The sequence below is a fragment of the Ceratotherium simum genome, chromosome 16 (assembly GCF_057802395.1).
Source record: "Ceratotherium simum simum isolate JZ-2026a chromosome 16, ASM5780239v1, whole genome shotgun sequence".
NCBI lineage: Eukaryota > Metazoa > Chordata > Mammalia > Perissodactyla > Rhinocerotidae > Ceratotherium > Ceratotherium simum.
This window is the reverse complement of record NC_141915.1, coordinates 39,929,364-39,943,164: the sequence shown is the minus strand read 5'-3', so window position 1 is coordinate 39,943,164 and position 13,801 is coordinate 39,929,364. Positions and strand designations below refer to the sequence as shown.

Here is a 13,801-nt window from a genome sequence, read left to right as displayed (position 1 = left end):
CAGCAGGGAGGTAAGAAGGCATCCCTGAGAGAACATATACATACACACATGTGCACACAGCCAGCAGGCAGAAGGCAATCTGGTTACAGAAGAGGGAGCCCGCACCAGGTGGGGGCCGAGGGTACCCCTCTATGCCAGCACACTGGGCATCCTATCCAAGACAGGATGGACAGTAGAGAAATGTCTCCAAGGCTGGGGGGCTTTTCTTGTCTGATCTCCATAGGAGTTGGTCCTCATCCCCACCCAAGCATACTGGGGGCCTGTCCCCCTTCCCATAGAGCAGCCTGACAATAGGGCAGTGCCCAGAAAGGGGACACAGCCAAGTCAATTTTCCAGCGCCCCTCTCCATATACACATCTGGCTAGCAGCTTTCCGCCTCGTGGGTGGCACCAGGTCCTAGATACCCTCATCAGAGCAAAGGCGACCAGTCTATTCCGTCCTCCCCTCACCCCAAAAAGCTTCCACAAGCCCATGGTAGCATCAGATCCAGAGACATCCCTCCCTCAACTGCACTGGCTCCCGCACCCAATTCTGACGGCTCGCCTCACTCCAAGGGGGACACCAGCTGAGCGGGCCCCGCCTCCCAGCAGACTGCCTCAGGTGGGGGTGGGCCCCCGGGCTGATTCTCCCCAAACCACAGGGCGGCTCAGATAACAGGAGAGAAAGAAGGAGGGGGCTAGTCCGTTGGGCATCCGATCTCTCCCCAAACAGGTTTGAAAGTCTTTTTGTTTTGCTTGTTTTTGAAGAGAAAAGAGAGAGAGCAGGAGTTCCCAGGGGCGGTTCTGCCACAGCTCGGGCACCAGAGACTCGCGCAGCAGACGGCCCCAGACGCCTCACGGTTGCGCGCGAAGACACGAGCGCAGACAGACGCATAGACGGGGCTCCCCCACCCTGGGCACGGCGGCGGCGGGTTGGGAAGCCCAGGAAACCCCAGGTTCTCGTCGGAACCCGCCCAGCACCCAGGCCCCGCCCGCAGCTCCCATTAGGAGCAGGCCACGGGGCCCCGTTGCCTGCGGGAGCCAGGGGCTCTCCAAAATCCCCGGGAGAGAGGTTACCTCGCAGCGGGGGCACGCAATCCGTCCGAGGCGCCCGCGGGCACGGCGTCTGTCCTGACCTTGCGCCTTGGTGCTGCTCCGCGTCAGAGGTACGGGGTCCCGGGAGAGGAGCAGTCCGGGGGGCCGCGGCTCAGGGGCGCGGGGCGAAGGCAGCGGCCATAGCGAGTCACGTGCGGAGGCTGAAACTTTACCCGGAGCCCCAGACTGGGGGGGGGCGGAAGGTACCGAGCAGGGGGAGGCCCTCTCCCTCAGGCCCACCCCGTCCACCCAACGACCAATCAACAGCCAGGGGCGGGCCCACAGGATCACGCCCCCCCTCAATAGATCCAGGGACGGGCGAGTCTTAAAGGAGCCGCGCCTAACAGAAGGCAGGACCGTGGGAATCTGGGAGAATCCCTCCCTCTGCCCCAAAAGGAGAGATTCAGAGCTAAGAGGGAGTGAAGATCTGCGGAAAGAATGGAAAGAGGGCTTGGTGAAGAAAGGACTGCACTGTGTGGTATCACACTCCCTTCCCCCCAATCACACACACCCACACTCACAGGGGCACGGATCACACACACACCCCTCACACCTAAACCAGGGAAGAGAGGCGGCGGCGTAATATGGAAGTGACCACAGTGACTACGGCCCTAGCTGTCAAGCCCCTGATTCCCATAATTATAATCTTCCTCCAGGGACCATTTGGAGCTGAGAGCTGTGTGACCTTGAACAAGTCGCTTCATTTCTCTGAATCTTAATTTTCTTGTCTGCAAAAACAGGAGAGCAAGGGTAGACCTCCCATAACTACACCTCCTCTCCTCTTCCCCCAAACACTTCTCCATCTCGAGCGGGTCGGAAGAACTCTGGCCCAACCCAACCCTTCAGCGCCCCCACAAGTACCCTTCCACCAAAAGGGTAGAGGCTCTTGGATCCAAGAGCCAAGTAGGGGGCGCCCAGGAGCACACCTCCACGCTAGAGGACTCAGACTCAAGCTTGTCTCTCCTGGCCCAGGCTGGAGGAGCCAGGAAAGCTTGCATTCTTGTTCCAGTGGATCTGAATCACTCTCCATCTGCGGAGACCCCATTCCCCAACACAGCCATGAGCCGTCCCCGCCCCCTCCCAGCCTGCTGCTCCGTTTGGGAGGATCCTGTCCCCAACTCTAGCAGTCTACGGGGAGGAAGGGGGGGGCGCGGGGCGCGAAAGCGGAATCACTAGGGAACAACCTCCCCTCCCCGTTCCCGGTCAGAGAAGTGGCCACAAGTGCCCCCACAGGACTTCCCACTGGAAGGGGAAATGCCACACTCCCAGGCCTCCATCCCAGTGAGGAGACTCAGCCTGAGCCGGCTGGCAGAGCTCTCAAACCCACCGGTCCGACGGCCCCCGCTTTACAGACGAGGAACCGGAGACCGGGAGCGGACACGGAGACCGGAGCGGACACGGGGTTTTGTCCACGGTCGCACTGGTTGCAAAGCTGGGTCTAGAACTGAGGTATCTGTCTCTCTCCAGCTTTAGCCCCCTAGCCTCGGTAAGGTAGGACAGGCCGGGTCCGCAGGACGCTCTGCCCTAAGGTCCAGCGCAGGGGAAAGGTGCCCGGGCAGCGCCAAGCAGCGCTTCCCCAGGCCCCTTCCCGCCTGCTGGGCTGGGCTGTCTCCCGCTCCCGTCTGGATTTCCGTCCGCCGGTGCGAACAGCCCGCCCAGCCCCTCCCGCCCTGTCCCGTCCAGATCCATCCGCAAACATGCGCTCAGCGGGCAGGAATGCGCCAATGGCTCCCAGATGTGGACGCGACGCTTAACCCCTTCCCCCCCACACCCCCCAACCCCAAAGGCCTTCCAGCCTGAGCCTAGGCAGCAGCTGGGGGCGGCCCCCCGGGTAAGGGACCAGCCTGGGAGGGGACCCAGCGCCAGCCACCCCTAGCCGGCACAGGCTTTTCTTGGCCTAGATTCTACCAGTCTTCCTTCCAGCTGAGGCAAGAAGGGAAGGATCATGCACACAAAAATGCAAGTGTGCATAAACAAAAGTACACTGCCTCCCACCAAGGGTGGCCTTCACATACACCTGCCAGCACACGGGGTCAGATACACACATGCACACTGAGAGTCAGGTGTACAAACGCACTGCCAAAACACCTATATATGCATACCCATGTGCACACTCAGAGCACACATGTGTACACCCCCACATGCACACTCAGGATGTATGCACATCCATGAGCACACGGAACAAGCACATACGAGACAGGCATCTGTGCACGCACAGGGGCATGAAGCAGAGTGGGGGCACACTCCTGAACAGACACAGCAGTAGGCCCATGTGCAGATGAGGGAAGAAACTCATGCATCCACAAACCTGCTCCCCACAGGGGGTCGGACACTCATGCACACGAGACTGGCACCATGTGTACACAGGCTGCACACAGCCTGCACACCTTTGGGGTACTCCCTCCCTACCCAGGGCACCCAGTAGTGCCTGTCCAATGTCTAGCCCTACCCAGGCTTGACTCCAGGAGGCAGGAGAGGTCTCCAGGTGGGAGGCCAGGAGTCTTCAGTCTGGGGCAGCAGCTGAACTCCAGCTGTGCTGGGCCTAAGCCAGGGCTCCCATCCCCCATCCTCCAAGGACCCTCCCTGCAGGAGGGGAGAAGAGTGCAGGAAGCAGCAGGGGACTAGCAGAGGGGGAAAAGCCACAGGCCCAGGGGTGCCTCACTCTTTAGGAAAGACACTTCTTGGGGCTTACCCTTCCCCTCCTGCACACAGAAGTAGATGGGCTTGGGGAGGAGCCTGAGCTGCTGGTTTTCCAAGATGGGGATCCCTCTCCAAACCAGACAAAACCCAAGAGAGCCTTGATAGGTGCATGGCCAGTGACAGCCCCCAGCAGTCAAAGGAGATACAAAATAGCTCTGAGACACCCCAGGAGGGCCCACACTTCCAGCAAAACAAAGCCTCCCTCTCACAGCTTGTGGGGAACTCCTATAGAATAGCATGGTTGGTAGAGAGGATGGGAGGCATTGCCCTTCCAAGACGACCTGGATGTGGGTGGGGTGGGAGATGTCTCCTGGAACCGGAACCTGCCCCAACTGACTCCTCTTCTCCCCAGCCTCCCAGCTCATCCCCAAAGGAGCTCCTCCCACATGCACTTTCATGGCCCCACCCCCATTTGATTCTCACTGTCCTGAAGGGTTATCTGGGGCAGGGCTCCTGTTTCCATTGCATAGATGAGGAAACTGAGGCTCAAAAAGGCAATTGCCTTGCCCAAGGTCATACAGCTTGTCAATGGCAGAGCTAAGATTCAAACCCACAGTCCCCCCCTCAACTTCTCCCCCATTTACTCGGAATCAAACATATTTGTACACTGTACCCTGCTGCCTCTTCCTTTTCCCCCTAACAGAGCACTTGAGCGAAACACCATCCTTGCCTGGCTCTGCAGGTTTATGGATGGGGACAGCACATGCCAGAGAAAGATCAGAGAAGGAAGTGCAGGCTACACACATAGCCCCCAACCCTACCCCAAGCATGGTGCCCACCTGCCCAGCAGGCACGGCCGGGTGACTCAGCTGCATCCGGGGGAGATGCCAGGGCAGTGACTCACCTACCGAGAAGAGCTGATCCTGGCACCTTGCCAGCCCCAGGACAGAAGTGACTTAGTCACTGAGATTGTGATGCCCAGCAAGCACAGCCCAGGCATTGGGGACAGAGGCAGGCTGTGCCCTCCATGGTTATATACATCTCCTAGTGAAGAACAGGCATCCTGGGGTGAGCCATGGTTGTATCCGCCCCTGCCCCCTTACCACTGCCCACCCCCACCACGCCAGGCCCTGCTCCAGTGCAGACAAGTTTTGTGAGCCCCCTGGGCTGCTCTGCCCCCTTGCAGCCTGCCCCCTGCCTGTCACTCACCACCCACTCTCCCACCAGCCCCAACTCCTCCTGCCACCCAAGTTGTACCCAGGCTGTGAGTCTCCTTTAACATGTCCTGGCAGCACCTCCAGCCCCCACAGCCCCTCTCGCCACCCCCCACATACACAGACACACTCATACACACTTCTGCCAGCAGCTGCTGAAGTTGTTGAGCAGGAGGGGAATCAGGAGGGTGGGGTGCAGGGATTGAGTTACCAGTGGCCGATGGGGTGGGCTGTCACCCAATCCCTTCCTCGGCTAGTCCTCCTCCTTGGGCACACTCTCCCTCACCCACCTGCTTCCCTCCCACCTCTGACTGGCAGCCTACTGCCCTTTAAGCCCCTCCACCCCCACTCCACCCCAGCTAGAAATAAATGTTCAAGAGTATTTGTCATGCTAAGACCAGACCGCTATATGAGAAAAAGAGAGAATGAGAGAGATGGAGACAGAGACGGACAGAAAGAATAATTCCCGTGCTCAGCGCTCTGGCTACAACCACTAGGTGTGTATATCTCTGTGTATGTTGAGCTGGAAGGGGACTGAGTAACTCCCCAAGTCCCAGGAGAGTTGATGGGGCCCAAGGGGAGTCGACAGGCTGAACAACCTCAATCCATTTGCACTATCGATTTCTCACACACTGCAGCAGGTCTGATGGAGGGGGGGACATGATAAATCAGCCCCCCAGAGACAGAGAAACTGAGTGGAGAGAGGGGGAGGGGCTCCTGCACTGCAATTTGTGGCCCACTGAGACCAGCTTGGTGGGGAGGGGCTGGGCGGCAGAGGAATAGATATTGAGTGGCAGGAGGCGGGGTGGGGAGTAGATGTTAGATTGAGGCTCCTCTGGAACCTCCTTCCAGCTGGATCTGAAGCTTATTTGAAGAAAGAAGGCAGGGGACAGAAGCATCACATTTAGCTACACAGGCAGGGCCCTGAACAACTCCAGGGGGCACCATTCACCTCAGAGTCTACGCAATGACTCCTCCTGCAGCTGTGCAACACTGTGGCCCTGGGGATGAGGCTGAGACAGGAGACTGAATTCAGAGGGAACACAATTCTCCACTGAACTTTCTCCACCCGCACCTCAACCAACTGCCCTGCCTCCAGGCCTCAGAGGAGAGCTCACTTCTGACTTGTGATTAGAAGCCCATGGTGGGGCTGGCCGGGTAGCGTAGCAGTTGAGTTCGCACCTTCCGCTTCGGTCGCCCAGGGTTCACCAGTTCAGAAGAGCTACAACACTACAACTATGATACACAACTACGTACTGGAGCTTTGGAGAGACAGAAGGAAAAAAAAGAGGAAGATTGGCAACAGATGTTAGCGCAGGGCCAATCTTCCTCAAATAAAAAGAAGCCTATGGTCATCTCCCCACTTTTCAGCCCTGCACCCTTCCTTTGTTGGGGCTATTGGCAAACAACCACCAGGACCTAGGCGTGGCAGGATGGCGGCTCACAAAGGGCTCTAGAGAGTCTGCAAACCTACATCTTATTCCTTGGTCTGTCCCTAACTCATTCTGGGACTGTGGGCAAATCTGTGGGTCTTGAAAACGGAGTTAGACCGGATGCCCCTTCTCTAAGTTGTCTCCATGCCTCACTGCTCGCCAGCCTGTAAGCCTGTTGGAAGCTGCCCAGCACCTCGATTCACACCAGTGGCCACAGGCCACCTAACAAACCCCAACCCTGACCTCCTTCCAGCCTGGACACAGACTCTCTCCACACAGTGGACACTTATAAACACACCAAGCTGGGGTTTACCAGAGACTCTACACAAACAAGCAGAGAGGGAAACAGACCAGACGCGCCTGGCCTAGGTCCTCCCTGCTGCAGTAGGGGAGGGAGGCACAATCAGGTGTGGTGAGGGACCTTCACGAGAGAGAAAATACTGCAAAGGGCCTAGGCTGGGGTCCCAATGCAACTAATGATTAGTTGAGTGTCCTCGGGCCAGTCACGTCCCCTCTCTAGGCCTTCGTTTCCCTCTCTGTAGGGGAGAGGGATTATCTACATGGCCTCTCAAGCCCCTTCTGGTTTTAAGTCTGCTTGGACAGAGAGAGCCCTGAGGGGTCCCCAGGACTCCCTGCCTGCTTGCTTACCCTCACCTTGGCCAGCCCCTCTGCCTGCCCGTGCTTTTCTGCACGTCCCTCCTGCCAGGGGACAGACTAACTAAAAATAGTCCCTGCAGCCTTTCTCGCCCACAGCTGCCCAAAGAGCAGGAAATGAGGGGGCAGGGAGCCCATGTCCTGCTCTCCCCCACAAATTCCCAGCTCAGAACCATGTCTAGCACTCTAGCCTGGAGCTAGTGCCAACTTGGCCATCTCAGGGGCATCCCACACCCCTTCCCTAGGGGGAGGCCTGCCCATAAGTGCCTACAATCACAGAGCTGTCCCTACCCCGCAAGAGGAGGAGAGAGGAGGCAAGCGGTCTAGAGGGAAACCTTCCCAATTTCTGACAAATCAGTGCCAACCACATTGTGGGCACCGAGAGGGCAGGGCCTGGCTCCACGGGCTGGTCTTTTGAGGGCAGAGAGAATTGGCACGGGGAAGTTTGTGCTGGTTTCCTTCACCCTGGCCCAGCTGGAGGAAAGACAAAATAGTGCCCCAGCTTCAATTATGCTAATCCCCTGCTCCCCAAAATGTGTGGGTGCAGACATAGGGATTTTGAGAGCCACCCCCAGATACCATGGGGAAAAAGCTAAAAAGAATAGCAGAAGATCTTGGCTTCCACATGTAAAGATGGAAGCCTGAAGGTGAGAACAGGCCATGCCTGCCAGGCTGGGCATGTGCTGCCTCCAAGCTGAGTCAGAGGCTAGGAGGGAAGGATCAGGGTGCTATGGTGCCAGGGGCTACAGTGCACCCACCCTTATCCCACCTGGGATTCCTGACACCTCCCAGCCCTGGGAGAAGGCCCTCCTCATACAGGAGGAAGGAAACCAGCTTAGCGACTCTCTGGAGGCCTGCAGGGCAGCCCTGCACCATGAGGCAGGCAGGAAACCCAGGAGTCCTGGCACCCAGCCCAGAGAGTGAGTGAGAGAAATACCTTGGAGGGGAGGAAACAGCCCAAGTGAGGCAGACACATGGTGCCCCCAGCAGCTCCCAGAGCCCCATAAGGAGAACTGGCCAAAGGGGCTGGATGGGGAAAGGGAACACATTTCTGAATAAGAAGAGAGAAGAAAGTGGTGCCATGGGGATGGCAGGGGGTGGGGGGGGGTAGCCTGGCTCTCACCTGCTGTCCTCTCCTCCCTGTCAGAGTCAGAGATACTGACATTAAGGCCACCAAATATCCAAGAGGTCCTGGGGTCCTGGGTGTGTTTCCCACTCCCCTAATCTTCAGACCCCAGCCCCTTCATTCCTGAGCTTCTTATGGCACCCCTTCCCCAGGGCCAAGCCAAACTGGGAGTCAGCAGGCCCAAGGTGGTGCCTGGGAGGCCTGGGCAGTGCCAGGGGCAGCCCTCATACCATCCTCCCACTGGCTTCCCTCCCGCCTGCTCTCAGCCGCCACACACGTCTCAGCTGTCGAATCCGATTAGGGCTCCTGCCCAGTGAGCCGGACAAGGAGGCCACTGGGCAGGGGAGAGACAGGGACAAGGACGTGGAGCAGGAATGGCAGAAGGAAGGTGGAGACAGGGCTTGGGGGAGAAGGTGTGGAGCCCCAGAGGAAGAAAAGCCTGGTAGAGAGATCTGTCCTCTCTGACCACAGGCGCTCTGGCATCAGCTACAACTGGCATTAGGGGAATTCTGCAGATCCCTGGGGCAACAGCCCTGCCTGGTTCCTCCATCCCCCAGATGGGCAAGGATGGGGGAAGGAAACTGAAGGCAGAGAGACTGACCTAGATTTAGGAAGAGAATCCCATCCTAGAACCCTCCCCACCCTCCGCACTCCAGCCATAACTACCATTTGCACTGGGCTTTACAATATACTGTCTTAAGGCGTCTTGATAGCATTATCTCTACCAGGCAAGCGGGGCTTGTTACTGATCATCATTTTTACAAGTAAAGAAACAGAGGCTTAGAGACCTGTATAAATGCACATAGTTAAATGACAGGGCTGAGTCTCAAATTCAGGCCTCTGATTCTCAGTCCACTGCTTGCACTCAGAATCTCTACTTTTCTCCCTGGGTCAAGAGCAGAACTAAGTCTGAAATTACTCCAATCTCCACCCTTTCCTCCAAACCAACCCCACACCTACACAGAGTTACCAGATAGGGACATGGCACCCACCCCCAACACACAGAGAGCTAAAGGGGTTCCCCCAAAGTGTTTCCAGTCTCTTCTATCACTCCCCTCCCCAGTCCACTACACCCAGAGGCAATATACACACTCACACACAGAGTTACTCATACACTAATCCTGCAAACCCACCAAACCATAATGAGGTGCCCTAGATCTTCAGAGAGCAGGGCTTGTCAGTCCCCCGCTGGAGAGAGAAACAAGCCACTGTAAACAGTAGGTGCCATCCAGCCCTCTCCCAGAGAGCCTGCAGGAGGGCAGAAGCTTCAGGGTAACACCATGAGCCTGAGGCTCTGAAAGCCAAGGAGCCCAGGTTGCTGGCATGGCTGGGTGGCCTTCTTGATGTGGTCCACACCCCCATTCCCAGCCATCTGGGCTGAGCCTGTTCTGGCCTTGGCCAGACTCTGGGATCTCTCCCCTTCAATGCACGCAGCCACCTCTATCCAAAGCTTATAGATCTTACAAGTATATGGTACACACACACACACACACACAAACACACACACACACACACAAACACACAGGGGGTGGGGGGCAGGTGGAGGACTTCCCTACAGGCATTGAGGTGTTGGCAGGGATGGGGGCTCTAAGCTGAAAGAACTTTACCTAGAGGAAAAGGTCACCAAAAACCGCTCACAACCTCCACCATTCTCCAGCAAAGCCTTTGGCCACCCAAGTGTGAGATGAGCCTGGAAAGGGACGTTAGTTCCCCTACAAGGTGAGTAGGGAGGAGGGGGTGAAGTCCTGAGTTCTTGGGCTTGGGAGGCAGAGAGGAAGCAAGAGAGAAATCCCCCAGGGGGGCTCAGGTCCCTCTCCTGCTCCCTCTGTTCTCTATTACCCCGGCACTGCCAATTCTCCTGTCGAGGTGAGGTGGGGGAAGGGGTATTAGGCAATACTGCAAAGGAGGGTGCAAGGGCGTGAGGCCTGAGCAGACCTTCCCCTCACTTTCTATTCTTAGCCAGAGAACAGGGAATGCCTCGGGGGAAGTGCAGGAAAGGCGCTGGAGGGTGCAGGGGCTCTGAGTTTCAGACACCCCACTGTTCCCAGGCTCCCACCTCCCAGGACTACAGTGAGCGGTGGGGGAGGAGGGACGGGGAAAGCCTCAACTGGCGAGAGGGAAACGACCAGATCGGAAGCGAAGAGGCCCGGCGGCAAGCAGCCCAGGGAGAATTGGGAAGGGGTGTGTGTGGTCCTACCTGTGGTCCTGCCAGGTGCGTGCTGGCGTGGGGGCGATGGGGTTCCCAGGAGAACCGGGGAAGCCCTCTCAGCTCGATTCAGGATTCCCCCCTGCTTCTGGGTTAGGCTGCTGCAAGAGGCTCAGGTTCCCGTTGGGTCCTAAAGCCCAGTCACCAAACAGTAAGCTCTCCCCGCCCTCTTCCACCAGCCCCGACTACTGGGTCATCGGGTGCAGAGCTGAGGACTGATGGGAGAGAAAGAATTCACTGGGAGAAAGACTGAGAGAAAATCTGAGTCATGGGCTGGAGACAGGAACAGTCCCCAATCTCAAATACACAGCACATGGATGACTTTAGCTGAGGATAGGATAATACAGTACAGGAGAAAAAAGACATTTCTTCCTGCCTGCCCCAAGCAGATGGATTTGGGCTTTGGTGCTGAAGATGGGGTTAAGATCTCTTTCCCTATCACTCCAGCTAAGCCACTTAGCTATGGAGAATTTGGGGAAGGGGGCATTCATTTTGGATGGGTGCTCATTTCTACCCTATCCCTCGTAGATGTAGCAGTCTCCTCATCCCTCCGCACTATTCCTAAATGCCAAGAAGGCCACCCCTTGATTTCCAGTAAGTAAAAAGGGCAGTATAATTTGGATGGCAGTTGGAAACTGCTGTTTTATACCCTTAGGCTGAGGTGTATCTGGGAGTGTTGAGGTGTGCAGATTATACATATACAGTGAGAGTGTGAGCAGGTGGGGCTGGGTGACTGAGCTACATCCATTACCAGAAATGGCAATTGTCAGTGGAAGAACGAGATGCAGAATCTAGGGGTCAACTAGTGGCCCTACTCAGCCCATCCTGAAACTTTACCAGGATGAACAATCTAAAGAGAATGTTTTCCCAGGTACCATTTGGGATAAATATAGGGGGCAGAGGGGCCTCTTAACACACTTAGATCAACTTCAAGGTTACAGAGCCAGTTTAGGATAGCCGATCTTCTCAGTAGCTCAAAAGGGAGAACTCAGGTTTGGTGGGCCAGGTGGGCCAGGGAAAGGTGGATAGGAAGGCTGCAGGGGGCTGGATTGAGAACATTTTGCAAGGAGAGTTGCACATATCTCCCGCAGCAGCAGAGCAGGGAAAACGTCATGGGGTAAAGGGCCAGGGGAAGTCAGGGACAGACTTGAGGGAAGGGAGAAAGCATGGCCTCTTCCTAGAAGGGGAGAGGGCAGTAGCATTGCCTCCACCTTCTTCTCTGTCTTGCAAGAAAAATGGGGAAAGAGGCTAGATAGTACAGACGGACAAGGGCCCCAGGGTGGAGTCCATGGGATGAGCTCAGGTCAAGCCTTTCACCCTAATGTGCCTCAGTTCCCTCCCAGCTGTTACACGGGGCTCTTGGTTCTTCCCAGGCAGTTAATGAGTGTTTACAAGAGCTTGGAGATCCTCAGATCTCAGCTGGGCCACCACTACAGTTATAAAGCTCAATAAGGGCTGAGTGTTATTTGGGGAAGGGAGGAGCAAGGAAAGAGGGAAACAGACTACTCTCTTACAAACTAAGGATACAACCAAGCTCAGAGCAGCACAATCCTCAGCTGCCACAGGATATCCTTGTGCCCAGGGATGGAGGTCACGTACCCTCGTACCTCCAACAACCAACCGCTGGTCTCCAGCTAACTGTAGGCAGAACCCAGACTAACAGCTGGTCTTCATTAACTCTAGCTTTTTTCACCCCCCACTGTGAACCCACAGCTTCTACAGCCCTAGGCCAGTGGGGGCTGCCCTAGCTGACCTTGCAACTGACTCTGGGTTGGGGGGTGCTGCACCAAAGGCCAAGTTACCAGCTGAAAATAAAGTTGAAGCAAGTCTCCCTTTTCCCACTGGGAGCAAGAAGAGAGGAAAGAAAGGAGTGTGGGGGTGAGAGGCTGGAGGTGGGGGAATTTAGGGCAAACAGCAGGCAGTGAAGTCAGCTGGATTGAGGCCCAGAAACCCCCACACCCTTTGGCCAAGTTTTACTCTAGCTTTGCTTTCAGCTTGAGTCTTGGCTAGGCCCCAAACTAGGGAAGGCCCTGGCTGCCCCTTTCTGCCTCCCTACCCCCACCCTTATTAAATACACATTTTATCTCTCAGCATCTTCATTATCTTAACTGAAGGAGACAAGCAGTGGATGGCGGCAGCAGAGAGCGTCAGGAGGGGGGGCGGGTGCGGGGAGCAGGCGCACCCTTGTTATAAAATGCTGATCTAGCTGTTTCAGGCAGTGTGGGAAACAGAGGAGGGATCAAAGGGAGCGAGGCTGATTCAGAACTCAATTAGAGCTTTTTAAAAAAGGAGCTGGCTCTCTCCTTTCGCCAGTCTTCAGACAGCCTTTACCCAGGCCCCTTGCACCCAATTAGCTTCTACTGCCAGTACCTTGAGGTTGGGGTTAAAAATGAAGAAGAGGCCAGAGGTCACGCCTTCTCCCCTACAGAAGCCTTTCTTCTGAGAAGAGGGAGACCTGCCTCTGTCGGTAGCTTAAAAGAGAATGTCTTAGAGAGCACCTTATCTTTTTAGGAGGAACCCAAGATCACAACTTTCCCCAAAAGTGAAAATGTGGGACATCAAAGGTGGGTTCCTTCTTAATCCCTTGCCACCTAGAGGCACAGCTTCTGGCCAATCTCTAGGGACATAGGTAACATCCAGACAGGTACCCCTCCTCCCACCTGGTAGGTAGGACTCTCCCCATAGGCAAGGCTTCCTGGGAGCAACATGGAAGTTGCCTTAAGCAAAATACCACTACATCAGAGGGAGCGATTGGAACGCATATGTGAGGCCAATAAATCCCCCACATTTTGTAAGATGGAGCACCCTTCTTTTACAGGGGCCTGTTCTACGTCAGTGCAAAAGCATCAGCCATGTTTACCTCCAGATCAGAACTGCCCTCAAGACTGAAGGAATGGCAGCAACTTGGTTCATTTCTGTTCATTCAACAATTGCTTACTGAATACCTACCAGGTATTGGGCTCTGCACTAAGTGCTGGAGACAGACACAAATGTAAATAAAATCTCAATCTTGGCTCTCTCTTTTGGTCTTCCTCCACAGTCAAGGTAACACCTCTCAAAACATATTTTTAAAAATCTCCAAGTCGTGTCTCATTCCTACTTCCCAGTTCTTATTGGTGTATCTTAAAAGGGCACTTAATAAAGGCAGGGACCAAAGTGGGGAAGAGAGAACAGAGCTCTGCCAACATTTTTTGATCTCTGGGTAGCTTGGACCTCACACACTCTTGCCAGTTATCTAGCCACAGGCAAGTCTTCATTGAGCCAGAAATGTCAGCGGTAGCTCTGGGGTTGAAACTCACACTAATTTTATTGTGTCTAAGTTCTTTCCATGGCAATACCCACCAACGCTCTATGGAAGCTTAATCTGCTTCTCTGAAGAAAAATAAATAAACCAGGATATAGACACACACCCCACCACCTTCAAAAGGAAGAATGTAGGTCAGCATCTTTTGCCA

The 13,801-nt window shown here is 55.6% G+C and overlaps 1 protein-coding gene across 2 annotated transcripts in view; it reads right to left on the bottom strand.

The window, feature by feature from the left end:
• RARA (retinoic acid receptor alpha) overlaps positions 1 to 10,436 on the bottom strand; it is a 43,665-nt gene extending 33,229 nt beyond the window's left edge. Inside the window, exon 1 of one of the 2 annotated variants that reach the window (XM_087441122.1) lies at positions 10,338 to 10,436. The gene's annotated coding sequence lies outside the window, so the exon portion shown is untranslated. Of the gene's footprint in view, positions 1 to 1,055; positions 1,287 to 10,337 lie in introns of those variants that run through there. The other variant, XM_004434532.2, reaches the window with a different exon arrangement.
• Between the last annotated feature and the right edge of the window lie 3,365 nt (positions 10,437 to 13,801).